Here is a 15,594-nt window from a genome sequence, read left to right on the forward strand (position 1 = left end):
CAGTGTCTTTAGCAACATGGACTTACTGATGTTTTTAGTATACAACTGTCATTAATGGCAACAGTCTTGCTGAATTGGAGGACCTCTAGGATCTCTCTGACCAACAGCTCATAAGGGGGCCACCCATCCCTGGTACTGTAGAGTCTCTTAACAGCTGTATAGTGTGGGAGTCTCTGTCTTTATCTTACCCAACCATAAAACTCCCATGAATCTTACAGCTATAGCTGGCCTTTACTTCTTCGGGTATTTTTCAAATGGGTTTCAAATCTGTAAAATACTCGAAGGAAGGTTAACATATATTAAATCAATCATAGACAAGGTCTCACAAAGCACGGAAACATTATGTCCATTCGTACTAACTGTTTTCTCCATAAATACTTGGTAGGTACCATAGCATGTGAGCGAGGCATTAATTTGGTTAGCTCTTTAACATTTTTAGTTATCCCTTTGGAGTCATTTCACACTTGGGGGATTTTACATGGAGTCTCTTTGTATTCTTTTATTCTTGATACACTTACAGGTGTTGGCTCCAGTTGCCTGACCCTGCACTGGACTAAGGAGGCAGGGGGTTTCTCCTGTCCCAATGCGCTTGTTGGTTCCCTGAGTCAGGCAGGCTATGGGTCTCCCTCCTGACTGTAGCCACATCTGTCATCTCCCCATTGAGCACACCAGGTTGTTGGGGGAGAACTTGGTGGGAAAACTTGCTTCCATCCCTAGTATATAGCCTTTATCAGAAGAGAAATGCATCTTGTTTAATCCTTGGGGTTTCTTAAGCACCTCTTGTACAGTTATTCTTCAAATGTTCTTTGTCAACTGTTCTTCTGGTTTTAAAACCTTCCAAAAATGTCTCAGCCCTGAATTTGGTTTTCTATTTTTTCCTGGAGGATTTGGGCTTTACATAAGTCTTGCCACATTTGTCTTCGAGTAACCCAAGTGGACCATTTCTTCTGTCCTGCCTTTTTTATATCTCTTATAGGGTGTTCTGTTATTTTATAGAAACGTTTTACATGCTGGTCAGAATCATTTAGATATGCCAAAGCCTGTCTCACTTTACTGTTAGGGTTCCAAATAGCAGCTCCACCCCCTCCCCAACAGGGACCTACAAACTCTGCTGAGAAGCAGCCTGCCTTTCCTCTGACCTCCAAAGATAAGATAAACAGAGTTCCTCTTATCTTAAGAGGAAAAAGAAAACACTTCCACACCCTAATCCTACCTGCTTCCCCCTCCCTGATTCCACACCCTAAAGCCCCCATATGTAAAGTCCCAGCTCACAACCCGTGGACATCTTTTCCGGACATACATCTTTCCCTTCCCTGCCATCCTTCCCTTCCCTTCCCTGACATCTTTCCCTCTGCCGACACCTTTCCCTTCCCGAGGGAAAGGTGCCCCGTGCGAAATAAATCTGTGTCCCACTGAGGATTCCATCTGTGCCTCAGTGCCTTCATCCATCCACGCCGCTCGCTCCCGCCCATTCTCTACCTATCATTTACAATGATCTTGTCCCATCAAAGGGCTTAGTAAAACCATTAAAGCTCCGTAGCATTCTCACAGTTCCAGTTGAATTAGGCTTTCCTTTATATCTCTTGTGAACACAGTCTTATTTGGCTCAGTGAACTGGACATCATATAATTCTTTTCTCATACCTTGTTCTCTCAGTAATGCCTGTCCCTCCTTTATAGTCCTGCAGCCCCTGCTAATCATGTTAGTCTCCCTTGGTGATGACCATGTATCTCTAATGCCTTCAACCAGCCATCCCATTAAGGACTGCTCCCCACTGCATTGGCCTAGGTTGAACAGCCTATATCCCAAGGATGGATGGGTGGTTATATAACTCAGCTGTGAAGCTTCTGAAGGACTTGGGCTGATGTCATTTGCTCCCATGTCCCATACTCTCACAAGCCACATGGCTATGGGTTCTCTGCTTGCTTGCTTATAAGTTTGTCCTACTTTTAACAGTTGTAGCATGAAATATTTCCTGGCTACAGCAAAGTTAGCTTTTTTCCCTTTTTACTATTATCTGTCTTTTTCTCTGAGTCCTTGGACCTTACACAAGTCAAAGTGTCCCACCTTTTCTCTCTCTCCAGCTTTGAAACTGGGTCTGCCAGGACTTCCCTAGCCTTTTCAGCTTCCCCTGTCTGGGGTATATCTTTTATTATGCAAAGTGGTGTGCTCCCCATCTGGGAGCTCTGTTTGGGGATAAAAGTTTTTCTAGCCTCTGAATAACCTTTAACAAATCTTCACATACCCACAACATATCCCCACATTTACAACATAGCTGTGGCCCATGATTTTACATAGTTGGCCTCTTTTTTAGTTACAGATTTTACAATCCATTGTATAACCCATCTGATTATCCCTAACCCCATTAAGCCTATGGGTTTTGATTGACTTCTCTCTTGGATTTGGGACTCCGAGCCTAGCTGACACACCACAGAGGCAGTGGGAAGAGCTCTGCTTTCTGAGACCCACATGCCCAAAGCTGTGGTTTGTTTATCCAGCCAGACTACTCCAGTTTTGTCACCAGAGTTCTCTCTGGATCTCTTGTGCTATCAAGCAAACCATATAACATATCTTTATGTGCATTTATTATCATGTGGGGGGAGAGGGGAGTAACTTACAAATGAATGAGTACCCAGTGCCTAGCCCTATGCTATTCAGCTCTGGCCATATTAGACCTCTCCCTCACCACACCCATAGTCACTGCTAGCATCCACTCATGACTCAAGGGTCAGCGATCCTGCCCCAGGTCAATGAGTGTCAGTTCATTCTGTCCTTGAGCTTTGCATTCACCACAGGGGTCACACCCAATCACGTATCACTGCTCCTGTCCAAAGATGGTGCCACAAGCCCCTCCTTCTGTGGCTCACTTTGCCCAGTCCATTCTCTGCAGCAGGCCCCACCTCTTGGAGGAACTAGAGTCCCTGAGGAACACACCTTCCCACTTAGATTTAATTTACAGTCTCTTTACTAAAACAATACAAGTCCCCTAAGAAATCTCTCTCTCCATTTTCAGTCCCATGCAGTCTTTTTTTCAGACTTTCTCCTTCTTTACTCTGTGAGCCAGTTTATTCAACTCGCATTGCAAATTTTGGATTTTGCTCTTATTTTGGGGCTTTTTCAAATTACTGTACCTGGGAAAATTTTTCTATATCTCCCGAAATGTGGCAGAGTTGTTTCCTTTGTGTTAGTCCAGTGACAGTAGTAGTCCTTGTTTTCCTACAGACTAAGAAAGGACTGTGCCAAGTCCTTTTCTCTGAAACTAACCCTACCACTGAAGACATCATTGAAGTATTCTTATGGAAGATAAATCAATTATATTGTTAAACAGAATATTATACTTTTTTCATATGAAAACTATTTTTAGCAGTTTTCTATTAGTGCAACGCCAGGACATTGATCCAATAACCTTATGAAAAATTAATCAGCATAGATATATGGAATGGAATGTTTTATAATATTTTTGAAATATAAAACTCTATGTGTTTGGTGAACATTGCAGCTGAGAATGTTAGGGTTCAAGAGTTGGGAATAATTCCCACAGACACACAAAAAAAACTGCATAAAAACTTTATTCAGAAATTTAAGGTATAAGGCAACCAAACTGGTGGCTAGACAGGCACAGACTCCACAAGTGAAAGATGGCCCCTAACACTAACAGGCAGAAGCTTTTATAGGGAAGTTTCATAGAAATCCGTGTGCACCAAGCATCCTTTAAAATGATTGGATGGCCCTAAGTCCTGAGTACAGGCAAGATCCTTATTGGCCGGGGCTGTCTTCAGGTCACTGGAATGTGCTGACTGTTATCTGTAGGGCCAGAAGTTTTTGTTTTTACCTTATAAGGCTTTTACATGCATGGGCTTGCTTAACCTATGGCTTTGGGGTGGGGGGCTAGCAACTGGAAATTTAGAACATGTCTGGGCTTGTCTGAAACAGCTACCCAAAATGAAGTCAGTGCATTCTGACTCTTGCATTCTGATTCTTCAAGAATACCCTAAGAGAATAAAGTATTTCTGGTTTAATGCAATTGATTCCGGACAAATGAAGATTTTCATAATATTAAAAAATTTATTTCAATGTGTAAATTGAGAAAATGATTCTGAAATGCCGAAACCAAAATTGTTTAAAATTTTGAATGATAAATTCAATATCATTTAAAAAATCAACATATATCTTCATAGAAACCATGTCATGTGTCAATGACTGAAATAAAACATAATAGCTGTTTCATACCTAATAAATCCGAGTGTATAGAGGTTCAGCATAAAATGGCAAACATTTAACATTGTTCCATTATGCTATGTGTAATTATATGCAATATTTCCACAGTGTCTGTGGGTGATTTATTCTAGTACTTCTGAATATACCTAAACCTGTGATTGATCATGACCCTTTATTTAAAATGGCATGTCAATTGCATTGTGCAATAACATGTGCACAACCTTGGTAAAATTTAATACCTACAGATGACTTACAATAACTAATACACTATAAATGCTAAATAAATGACATTATATCACAGTTCATACAAGAAAATAAAAGCAAGGAAAACAAAGAATCTGAACCTGTTTAAGGTGTATTTCCTGCCCCCAAACATTTCCAGTCTGCACTTGAATGTTTCCATGAATGTTGAACCTAGTTTCTGTTCAGAAACACACTAAGGAGTTATGACTTAATTATCCAAACCAAACATTTTATATTTACTGTATATTTGTATCATATAAACTGTTTATCTTCCAATATAATCTTCTGAAAGACATTTCAGTCACTTTGTTGGTGGTCTGTAGGTTATTATAACAAAACTTGGAAATTATACCAATGAAAGAAGTTTAGTTAATATGAAAGCTTGTATCCAATTAAACAGATATGTGCAAATGTAGGAAAACCACAACAGCTTTACACAGTGGCTCTATGTGTGGTACTTTGCTGTTACATTTTACCCTTTTCATAGAACGAGAACTAAAACTATTATGGCATCAAGAAAAAGTCAGTAACTGGATCCATCTTCCAAATCAGACACTGTACTGAATGTATTAGGAAATTAGGAATAAATTAAGATGGATATTAAGAGTGACTTTGAAATGAAACTAGAAACTAGGAACTTCTCAGCTTCTCAGGCTCACTTATCACTTCACACTATGTGAAACTGTGTGGAGAAGATGGGTGGACTTGAGAGTCAAAACTAAGTAGCTTGAACGCCTGTGTGTGATAGGTAAGTAATCCTATGGGAGAAGCCATATCTCAAGAAACAGCTGAAGTTACTGATGTAAGTCAGAAGGACTCCAGCCAAAAAGAAACATACAAAAATTAACAACTGGAGGACTTCATCGATGCTTGGCTACATGAGATGCTGACTCTGTGAGCCTCATCCCAATGCATCACCCATTGGAGAGACCGAAATTCTGCCCAAGGCCAGGACGAAATTCTGTTTGAGACCAGATCAAGAACCCCGGCAGAATCTTGGTCTGCTCTTGTTGGGGACCCTTGTTGTGTAAAGTAGCAGTCTCTCCATGTCCGGATAGCCCATGGGCTCGGCTTCATTGCAGAGACTCCTTTTATCAGCAGGGTGCCTTCCCAGCATCTTCCTGACTCATCTTTGAAGTAGCCATAGCCTCCGGCTCTGGAACTGTCAGCTTTTCCTGTGTGATTTTCAGGCAGTCTGGCAGCCTGGCAGGAGCCCACTTCCACATGTAAATAGGGGATCCCACAAAGTACCTATCAGCTAAAGCTTTTACCACTACCCCCCACAGTATAAAGTATCCTGGTTTTCCCTCAATAATTGGAGCTGGATGACCAAGACTTGGAGCCAAGCTAAGTCACTGAATAAAGTAGCTGTATCTCTGAATCTGACTGAGCTGAGTTCTGTGTGTGATTCAGTCTCTCCGGAGAGGGCTTTTCTCTTCGTAAGCCATGACTCATGGAAACCCAGCTTTAGACGTCCCGCACCTTCTCGCGTGATCCAGCGGCCGGTGGATCTCGCACCTTGAGGAAGTGCACGGGTGAAATTGGGGCAGAACCGACCAGGCCAGCCCCAGTAGCAGAGAGCCAGCAATGTGGAGAAGCAGGGACCTGCCAGCAATGCAGAGCAGACGTGCTGCGGGACCCACCGCCTCCCAGGTGTGCGCAGGAGACTGGCGCCATGCTAGCAGCTGGTGCCCCGAGATCCCTGCGCACCCCATATGCTCTAGGATTGGAGAGAGCTTGCCACGACCAGACCTGATCAGAGCCTGTGAATTGATAGCTCCAGCCGGGAGACTGCAGTGATCACGGGCGGATGCTGAGTGACTCCACATGGAGTACTGGAAGGACTAACCTCTGGAAGGTATTCCCTTGAGACTTTGGGACTCTGAATTGCTAGAGGACCAGGTTTCTCCTTGAGTGTTTGTGTTGATGTGTATTGTTATGCTTTAACTGTGTGATAAATACATATTGCAAACAATCAGTTGTGTAGAGAATCTCTTCTGTTCCCTATGTTCCTGTCCTAAGCTCTCCCGAGAAGCAGTGACACACTCTGGATGTCACACTCAGGACAGTTACTGTCAAGTAACTGCCCCACTCAGGACAGATACTCAGAATTCATTGGACTTAACAGTCTCTTGACTTTTATGAGTCTCAGTTTTCTTATTTGTTTTGCAAAGAAAAAAACATACTATGAAAAGTAATTATAACCTGTGTCAATATACAATGTGTTGTAGATTTGCAATATGTTATAGTATAGTTTATTTTTCACCTATATGAAAACATATATCTGATATCTGTAAGACCATTTTTTATATTTAATATATTTTTCTATACTTTAGTTACCTTTTCACTGAAATATGGACTATGAACTGCAAAAATTTTATAAGTTAGCTGTGGTAAATTATCTGTTTTATCTCTAAATTGCTGTTGTTCCTCTTTTAACTAAAAATATTATTTCAGGTAACATTACATATTTAAATTTAATTTTTTAAATTTATGTTTATGTGCATGTTTTCCTGTATGTATATAAACCCTGAGTGAAATGCCTGTGGGGAGGCCAGAAAAAGTGCTGGATTCTCTGAAAATGGAGTTGTGGATAGTTGGGTTGTTAAACCACAATGTGGATGTTTAGAATTAAGCCTGCGTTCTCTGTTAGAGTACACAGTGCACTTACTCACTGGTCATCTCTCCAACTCTAACATTGCATATTTTTATGTTTTGTAATTTAAGACATATTTCTTTGTAATTTCAGAGAGTACTTATCTTTTGTTGTTGTGGAAAATCTTGTGACTGATTTTGCTTTTTGCCTTACATACCTATCATGCTGGAATGCAGTGCTTCCTGTTTCTTATCAGAGAGAAAAGTATGTAAGTCACATGCTTTCCAGGAATCTGAAACTTAGAGAAACTGAAACTTATCATGTTAATAGGGCATCTGGCCCGCTAGATTGTAATAGGATACTAGTCTGCCTTACTAATAAGAGATCCCATATGCTGTGTTATGATTGGACTACTACCCCTAAATAAGCCCGTATTTTCCTGCAATAAAGAAGATCTGTATCACTGAACCTGGTCTCCTGAGTCTGAATGTGGCAACACTGGCACAGACTCCTCACCAGCCCTGGGGTCTGGACCTGGTGACTGATCAGAGGAACTGAGAGAGCAGGAGAGCGACCCTAGCTGAAGGAGAACAACTACAGCCGGCGAGCACATTTAGTAATTTTTATTGAGTTTTTGTGAATTTCATATAGAACATTTCAATCACTCTTAATTATCTTTATACCCCCTTTCCCACAGGCATCCTCTCATAGCCCCCACACTGGAATTCATACATTCTTGATTTATCTTAAGGCCTATTGTGTTGTTAGTGTCCCCAGAAGTCCCTGAGTGTAAGCTCATCTACTGAAGTCTCATCAGCCTAGCTAGAGTCTTTTGCTTTAGGAAGATCAGCTCTTCCTCAACCAGCAATAATCAGTTGCTAAAATTTTTTCAGCTAATATTGGAGTCAGATGTCCATTTCCCCAGTTCTATGCAGGGGTTTTGGCTATTTACATTTTTAATGGTCTTCTGCATGATGACACCATTGTTGTAGGTTCTTATGAGCAGGGCCCCAGGAGCTTGTAGGGCTCTATTTCCATGTGGTTATGCATGTCCTCTTTTTCTCTTACAATCTTTCTGTCCCATCTTCCGTACTGGTCCCTGAGGCCTGGGTGAGTATAGATTAATCTAAGAGTCCTATCAAAGGACCAGCATTCTGCAAACTCTTACTCTCTTCACTTTGGCCTTTTCTGTTTCTGGCCCTCTATTGCATGAGGGAGCTTCAGTAACGAAAATTGAGATATTCATTGTTATCTACTTTACCCCTTGTTCTATGTTCCATGATCCTTAGGTGTAGCGTTTGCATTGTAGGTATGCCACTTAGACTTGGAAAATTCATAGACAATGTTTGTGTGTGATCAGTTGTGGTACTCTGTAATAGTATCCATCTGGTGCAAAAGAAGCTTCTTTGATAAGCAGTGAATGGGATATTTGTCTGCAAATATAAGGATACATATTTTTCACATAGTAAAAAATTACATTAGTCTAGGGATGTGACAGTTTCAGGGTTTTCTCTAAGATCTATGACCTCTCCAGCATGTGGTTTTGGCCATGTTTACAGTACCACACAAGAAAAGCTATTTTCCTAGACTACACTGTGATTATATGGACTACATTATGTTTCTAACATGTCTTCACTTTGCAAGCCCCTATATTCCTTTTAGTAGAGCCAGAGTTGAACACCATGCAGGCCTATCGGCTGCCTCATTATTCTTCCAGCATAGCAGCTGCTATCTGGCCTCAGGATCTTGGGACTTGCCTCCTTTTTCTATTATAATTATAAGTATGTTAACTGACCACCAACTCTGAGGGCATATCCCCAGATGTCACACCATTGTGTACACCTAAGCTCAATCAAGAAATGGCCTACCAATCAATGCTATAGTAATTATCTTTCCTTGAGCTTTGTCAAAACATTGTAAAAGAGAGATGCCTCTTACTTCTAATCATAAAACGTGAACTTTTCTGGGGATCTCAGCAGAAACCTCATTTATAGGGAAAGGACATGGACTAAATAGCTTTTTTGACCCCAGTGGCTTCTGGGTTTACATTGTCATAATTTTATCCAAGGCATCTCTAAAGTCACCTCGTCTATCTCTCTTTTCAAAAGAAAAGAAAAGGGGAAAGGGGGAAGTAAAAAGATTTCTTAGCAACCTTTTGAGATGTAATTTGAGAGAAAATATTCAATAGTAAGACAATTATTTGCTGCCTCTCCCTTGAGGAGCCCATACCGACAGTGGTGGTGGGTACATCTTGCTTTCCACTGCTCTGTTTCGGGAAGCATTCTTACTTGGGCCTTTCTTACTTTTCTCTGGACATATCTTTTTCTTTTAATCCTCATGCTTTAGCTTATATTAATATATCTAATAAAATCTTCCATTCCTGCTTGACTGTAACAGCTAGCTTTGACATTTCTTTCAAAGTCAATGCTAGAAATACTGGTTTGGCCTGACTTGAGGTTGCTAAAAGGTTAGGGGAACATCTCAGGCTTCTAGGGGTGGTAATGTGGGCTTTTGTCTCTGTCTGCTCACCACTGACACCTTGATTTTGTCTTGTCCACTTGTTCATGATACTGGGCCATGCAGCTTAGGAATATTCTTCCTCCTACCCTGCCATACTAACTACAATCATTCTGAGATGGAGAAGATAGAAGTTGATCAGATCATCTCAGAAGTCTCTGCCTTTCATGAATGGAGGCTTTTTTAGTATCCTTGGTGAGTGAAAAATGGTCTATAAAACTTCTAAATTACTGGGATGGAGAGATGGCTCAGCAATTAAGAGCACTGCTCTAGCAGAAGAACCAGGCTTAATTCCCAGCACCCACATGGTGTCTAACAATGTCTATCTCCTGTTCCAAGGATCTGATTTCTTCTGACCTTCATGGCACTGAATGATATCGGAGCACCTACCTATATGCAGATAATACACTCATATACATAAAAAATAAAATAAAATATAATAATGAATCAAAGACCCCATTTATTATGCCACTAGTTAACACTTCTAACCTCTGAACCTCTGACTTTTATATATGGATTTAGATATGTGAAAATTTAAACTCTTTATCATCTCTAATAGAATCATTTGTATTTCCAAGTTTACTTGTATATTCTCTTTAAAAAGTCACTTCAAATTCAGAAAAAAAAATTGAGTCTTTTACTATTTTACTTAAATAATTTAAAGGTTAGAAATTGTACTCATATTTTCTCTTTAAACAATTTTATTAAAACTAATGGGTATACTTAAGTAGGAAGTCACTCAGTGAACATATATTTTCTAGTTCTTTAGAATTGATCTTTACAATCTCTCCCCCTTTTCTTTCTCCTCCTCTTCTTCCTCTTCCTCCCCCTCCTCCTCCTCCTTTTCCTCTTCATTCTGATATGTTTTTGTTAAAATGATCCTATTATTTAGATTATCTCTGTGCATTTTCATCTTTCTCAAATACAGTTATCCCTTCACATATGCTGAGGAGCCCCACAGTGAGGATATTTGACAATTTTAACATAAAAATAACAGTTCCATTTTGTTCAAGTTGTAGCAATAAATTAGTTCTTATCTTTCCTCTATTATTGTTTAAAAACAATATTCATTCACTCTGTTTCATTTCTCAATTTCTGGTAACAAATCACCATACTCTTATGGAAAAGGAAGGTCAAACTGAAGATCTTTCAACTGGAATGTAACAATTTCATTCAAAAAGAAGCAGTGAAATAATTTTATTAACATGGCTTAATAAAAAGAAAACAATATGGAAATTCAGCTACATTAAATCAAGAATTTTCTAAAACACAGATTAGTCAAGTCAATCGAGAGTCTAGTTAACATTCCATAAACATATATGTGATCAGTACTTCAAAGTTTTATGTTAATAATGTTTTGATATTTTGCTTAACATGGACTTTTAATTTCCTTCCGTAATTTTTATGAAATGTTCCATTTGCATTTTATAGATTCTTATGTTCATTCTGAACATTTTTTCCTGTCCCTTTGAATAATTTCTAAGTCTTCCTTTTTTTATTTCCTCCCAGTGCAATTTCTTTCATTAAAATACTAGATTGACAAGGTTAGTGAGTTGAAGTTCTAGTTTTTTTCTCTCTATGCCCAACAGTCTGAGACTATTCAATTGTGATAACGCCATTTGCACCAAAAGAAATACATTTGGGCCTAATTAACTTCTTTTCATTAAAAGTGACCTTGCTGCAATGAAGCAGACATTAGCACAGACTCAGACTTTCCAGAATTACAGTCAGAAACAGAGAGAAGAAAAGGATGATAGGACACTTCTGAATCTGCCATCCATAATGACTTACCTCACATTAAATTTTGATGATGTTTTTAGTGTAATCATATTTAATAAGATGATCTATTCATTCAGTGATGGGAATGATTTCATTTTCCCTAGTGAGCCAGCTAATATTGGAGATCATCACGATCCCATGCTTTTAACATCTACTTGTCCACATCTGGAAGTGTGTGTTAATAAAGTGCAAAAATGCTACAGATTTTTTTCCAGTAAGATGCATTGGATTATGCTATACTAAATTACAATGATCTCATTTGAAAGAGAAACAAATTTTGAAAATACAGTTGGTAATTGTTTATGCTTACACTTAAACCTCTTTGTGGTCCTCTTTTCTCATAGGTCAAGTAAATAAACTATAGTATTTTCAGCTTTTTGGTCTTTGTATTATAGCTCTAACAAGAGAAACATGAATTACACAAGGAATTAATAAATGTGTTAGAAAATATTTAATGCATCTCAAATGATCACTTTTGCTATTAACAAGTTGTTCCTTTCAAAGACAATAATTCACTAATGAAAATCTCCTATCAATATTTACTGCCATTAATTATCCATACTTCTATATATCCATTTTGTTTTAAATCAGTTTTAACTGTTTAAAGCAAAGCCACATCCACACAATTCTCATTCCCTGGCACTTTCTCTTGTTTTCTTCAAACTCTGCAGCACGTATGTTAAATATGACAGACATGTTTATTATTAGTTATTGCAATGGAGTATATTATTGTGATCAAGTACGAGAATCAAATACTGGTTTGTATCTAGCACAGAAGAGTAATCAATATCCAGTTAGAACTTCTGACATGATCTTTAAATGGGAATGAATACCTAGTTTGAAATTAATGTTTTTGAGCTAATGTGGGCGGAAGGTCCTTCTTTTGTTGTTGTTGTTGTTTGTTTTCTGAGACAGGGTCTCGCTGCTGCCCAACTGACCTAAAACTTGAGATTGTCCTTGATGTCACAGAAATCTATCATCTCTACCTCCTGAGTACCAGAGTTAAAGGCCTACACCACCACACCCGCTGAGATAAATGTTTTATCAGTTCAAATGAATTTATACAGAACAAGAAATAGGAAACTACTTTGGCAGTGATTTGGACTTTAAAGTTTAAGCTACTGCCTAAAATAGAAAAACAAAATCAAGTATAAAATGGCATTGATTAATTGAAGACTTTTCCTACAATATTAAGGTAGTTTAGGGGCTAGAAAAACAGGTCAGTGATTAAGAGTACAGATGGTTCTTGCAGTTGATTTAGGCTCAGTTCCCAGCACCCACACACGGCAACTATCAACCACCTGTAACTCCATTTCCTTGGGGATCTGATATCCTCTTCTGACCTCCATGTGAATTGTACTTACATCCATGCAGGCAAAACATATACACACGTAAATAAAATTATGTGCATAAGCAAATGTTTTTAAAGATAGCCTGGTATGAAACTGGATCCTTCTAACAATTGGAGGGAGGTGCTTGGCCCTGTGGGGGTAAATACTTTCTGACCTTCATTTTACACCCTCATAAATTGGAGATTATACATTAATATCAGTATTCTCAAACCTGACTATATTTTGTAATTAGTCTGGGAGCTTTTAAAAACACTGATATTCAGTCCAATGAGAAGAATTTGACTGAGATGGCCTTTAACACTGATATGTTTTAAAGATCAGTGGGCAATTTAATTATATAATCATAATTAAGAGAATTGATTAGGTGATCACTACTGTTTCTTGTGGATCAATGAAGTTTGAATAGATGTTTGGCACTGATAGCCATTTAGAAACCAGAGAAATTGGAATATGCCCTTGTGAAATATTTGAAATTCATATGCCGTATAGAAAAAGATAATTCCTCTTCAGATTTTGCAATTATGCACCACTGCCTGTGAGCATCAGAATGCCTTCCTAGGAATAGATTCTTCCTGGAGTTTTTAATGACTTGAACATCCTACATATGCCACTCATAAGAAAGGCAGGCCTGACAGAGGCCAAGGTACAGTTGGCCTTATGAAAAGTCATAACAACGTGCGACCGCAGTGCAGTGAGCTTTGTGGAACATAGGCTTGGGATTCCAATTACTCTTCAGTTCTTAGAGACAAGGGAAAATAAAATATGCCTCTAGTTTAAATTCTCAGAGACATTTCTTTGCTCTAATACAAAAATGTATCGTAGAATAAATCAAGAATTTCAAAGAATCTTTTAACACTCAACTTCTAAGGCATAAATTTTCATAAAGAGTATTGCTGTGTAATATGACTTCTACTTGAAAAAAATAGAAACAGAAAGGAAAATGTACTCTTACACATAAACTAGTCATTTCTTGGCCATTTAGCTAAGATCATATTTAGTGTCTCCCTTATGACATTAAGTGAAAAGTATCTCCACTCATTCTAATTTATGTTTAGGCATTTTCTTTTTAAATATTTTATTTATTTTTAATTTTGGGGCATGCATGCATTGCTTGCATGTGGGTAAGTGCACCCATGCTGTGCAATGCCTGTGGGGGTCAGAAGAGGACATCAAGTTCCTTGGAACTGGAGTTAAGAATGGTTTGTTAGCCGCCATGTAGGTGCTAGGGTTTGAACATGGGTCCTCTGAATGAGCAGCCAGGTGCTCTTAACTGCTGGGCCATCTCTCCATTCCCCAAATTTAAACATTTTCAATATTTTACTTCTTTAGTAAAAGACAGATATATATGTAAATAATATATATACTTTAAATATACATTAATATATTTACATATTTAAATAATATGCTATATATAGTAAGTTTATATTTTGCTCATCATTTGGGATACGTCTTTACTTTTTTCTTTAAATTTTTTTATTGTTCAACAATTTTGCACATTTATATAATGAACAAAAGTTAATTACATAAAATTTTAATATTGAATCCAACTTAAAGTAATCTCAATAATCGTTCTTATTCTCCATAATAAGAATTTGGTATGTTTATAGATTACGGATTTATCAATCCTATGTTACCTGAAAAAGAACCACATAATAGTTTATAAAATTATTTCTCACACACATAAGTGAGTTAGTTTTGAATCTAAAGATCTCCTTTCAAGTAAATTAAATTGACTCAAATCTGTGAACAAGGTTCAAATTTTCCCTCAATGTGTTCACATTCTTAACACTTGATTCTTCAAGTTTTGTTATCTCACAATAATGAGCTGAGATGCAATGCATCCTGAAATTTCATCTCGAAGCTGGCACATTTATATTAACTTGACTGGACCTAGACTCAGGACAAGGAGGAGACTAGATATTTGCAATTAATTTTATTCTATTCCATTACTTTATTTATTAGCTCATCAAAATATAAAAGTGAAAAGAATTAATTGTCATCTTCCAAGGATTTTATAGTTCATATAGTAAAGTATGATGTTAAAAGCATGTTAAAACACTACCCTTAGAAGTATAAATAAAGGAATATACTCCGGGCTATAAAATACACGTTATAGTATTAAAAGTGTTCACATAAAAACAATAAAAGCATGAGAACTATGTGCTATGCCATTTTGTCAAAATAGTGTTGAAAATGAATATGAACCAACTGAAATGCATGTATAAAAGTTTTGTAATACAATGGACCACAATTTTTTAAGAAAAAATTCAAAGCAAATGTTAATGTTGATGAATACAAATAGAAAAAGAAAACTGTGAAAAGATGGAGTAGTAAAATTTAAGATATGACAGACCAGGATATAATTTTATAATTTTTACCTAAGAGCTATAGAGATATGTTTAACATTTTTAAGCAAAAAACATGCTGTGAAATCTTGGTACTTTCTTTAAAAAAAAATCTGGAAACAGAAAGGAGAGAGGTAAGTGTGGATTTGCAGATTGTTCACCCAAGAGAGAACTTGACTCTCTCTAATGTGAAGAGTCATAGAAAGATTTTGGAGATAAAAATCAAGATATGTTTTGATTAGTTGTTGAATACAAGACTGAAGTGGAGCTTACAGCTGTGATTCAGGTTTACATGAACTGGTGCATCCTATTCATTCAGAGGCCAGTTGTCTTCAATCACTTTCCTCATTCTTTTCTTTGATCTTTTTTTTTTTAATTAGAAGAAGCATTTCATTACAACAGCATTAACCTATTCAATAACATTTTTTCTGAGCTAGGGTACATCTCTTTCAAACTTGGCTGTATATTTTTAGGTTTACAGATGAATTATTACGCTTATACAATCTTTTACTCATTATAAACTCTATAAGACATAAAATTAAAT

The sequence above is a fragment of the Nannospalax galili genome, unplaced genomic scaffold (assembly GCF_000622305.1).
Source record: "Nannospalax galili isolate Female #2095 unplaced genomic scaffold, S.galili_v1.0 scaffold600, whole genome shotgun sequence".
NCBI classification, from domain to species: domain Eukaryota; kingdom Metazoa; phylum Chordata; class Mammalia; order Rodentia; family Spalacidae; genus Nannospalax; species Nannospalax galili.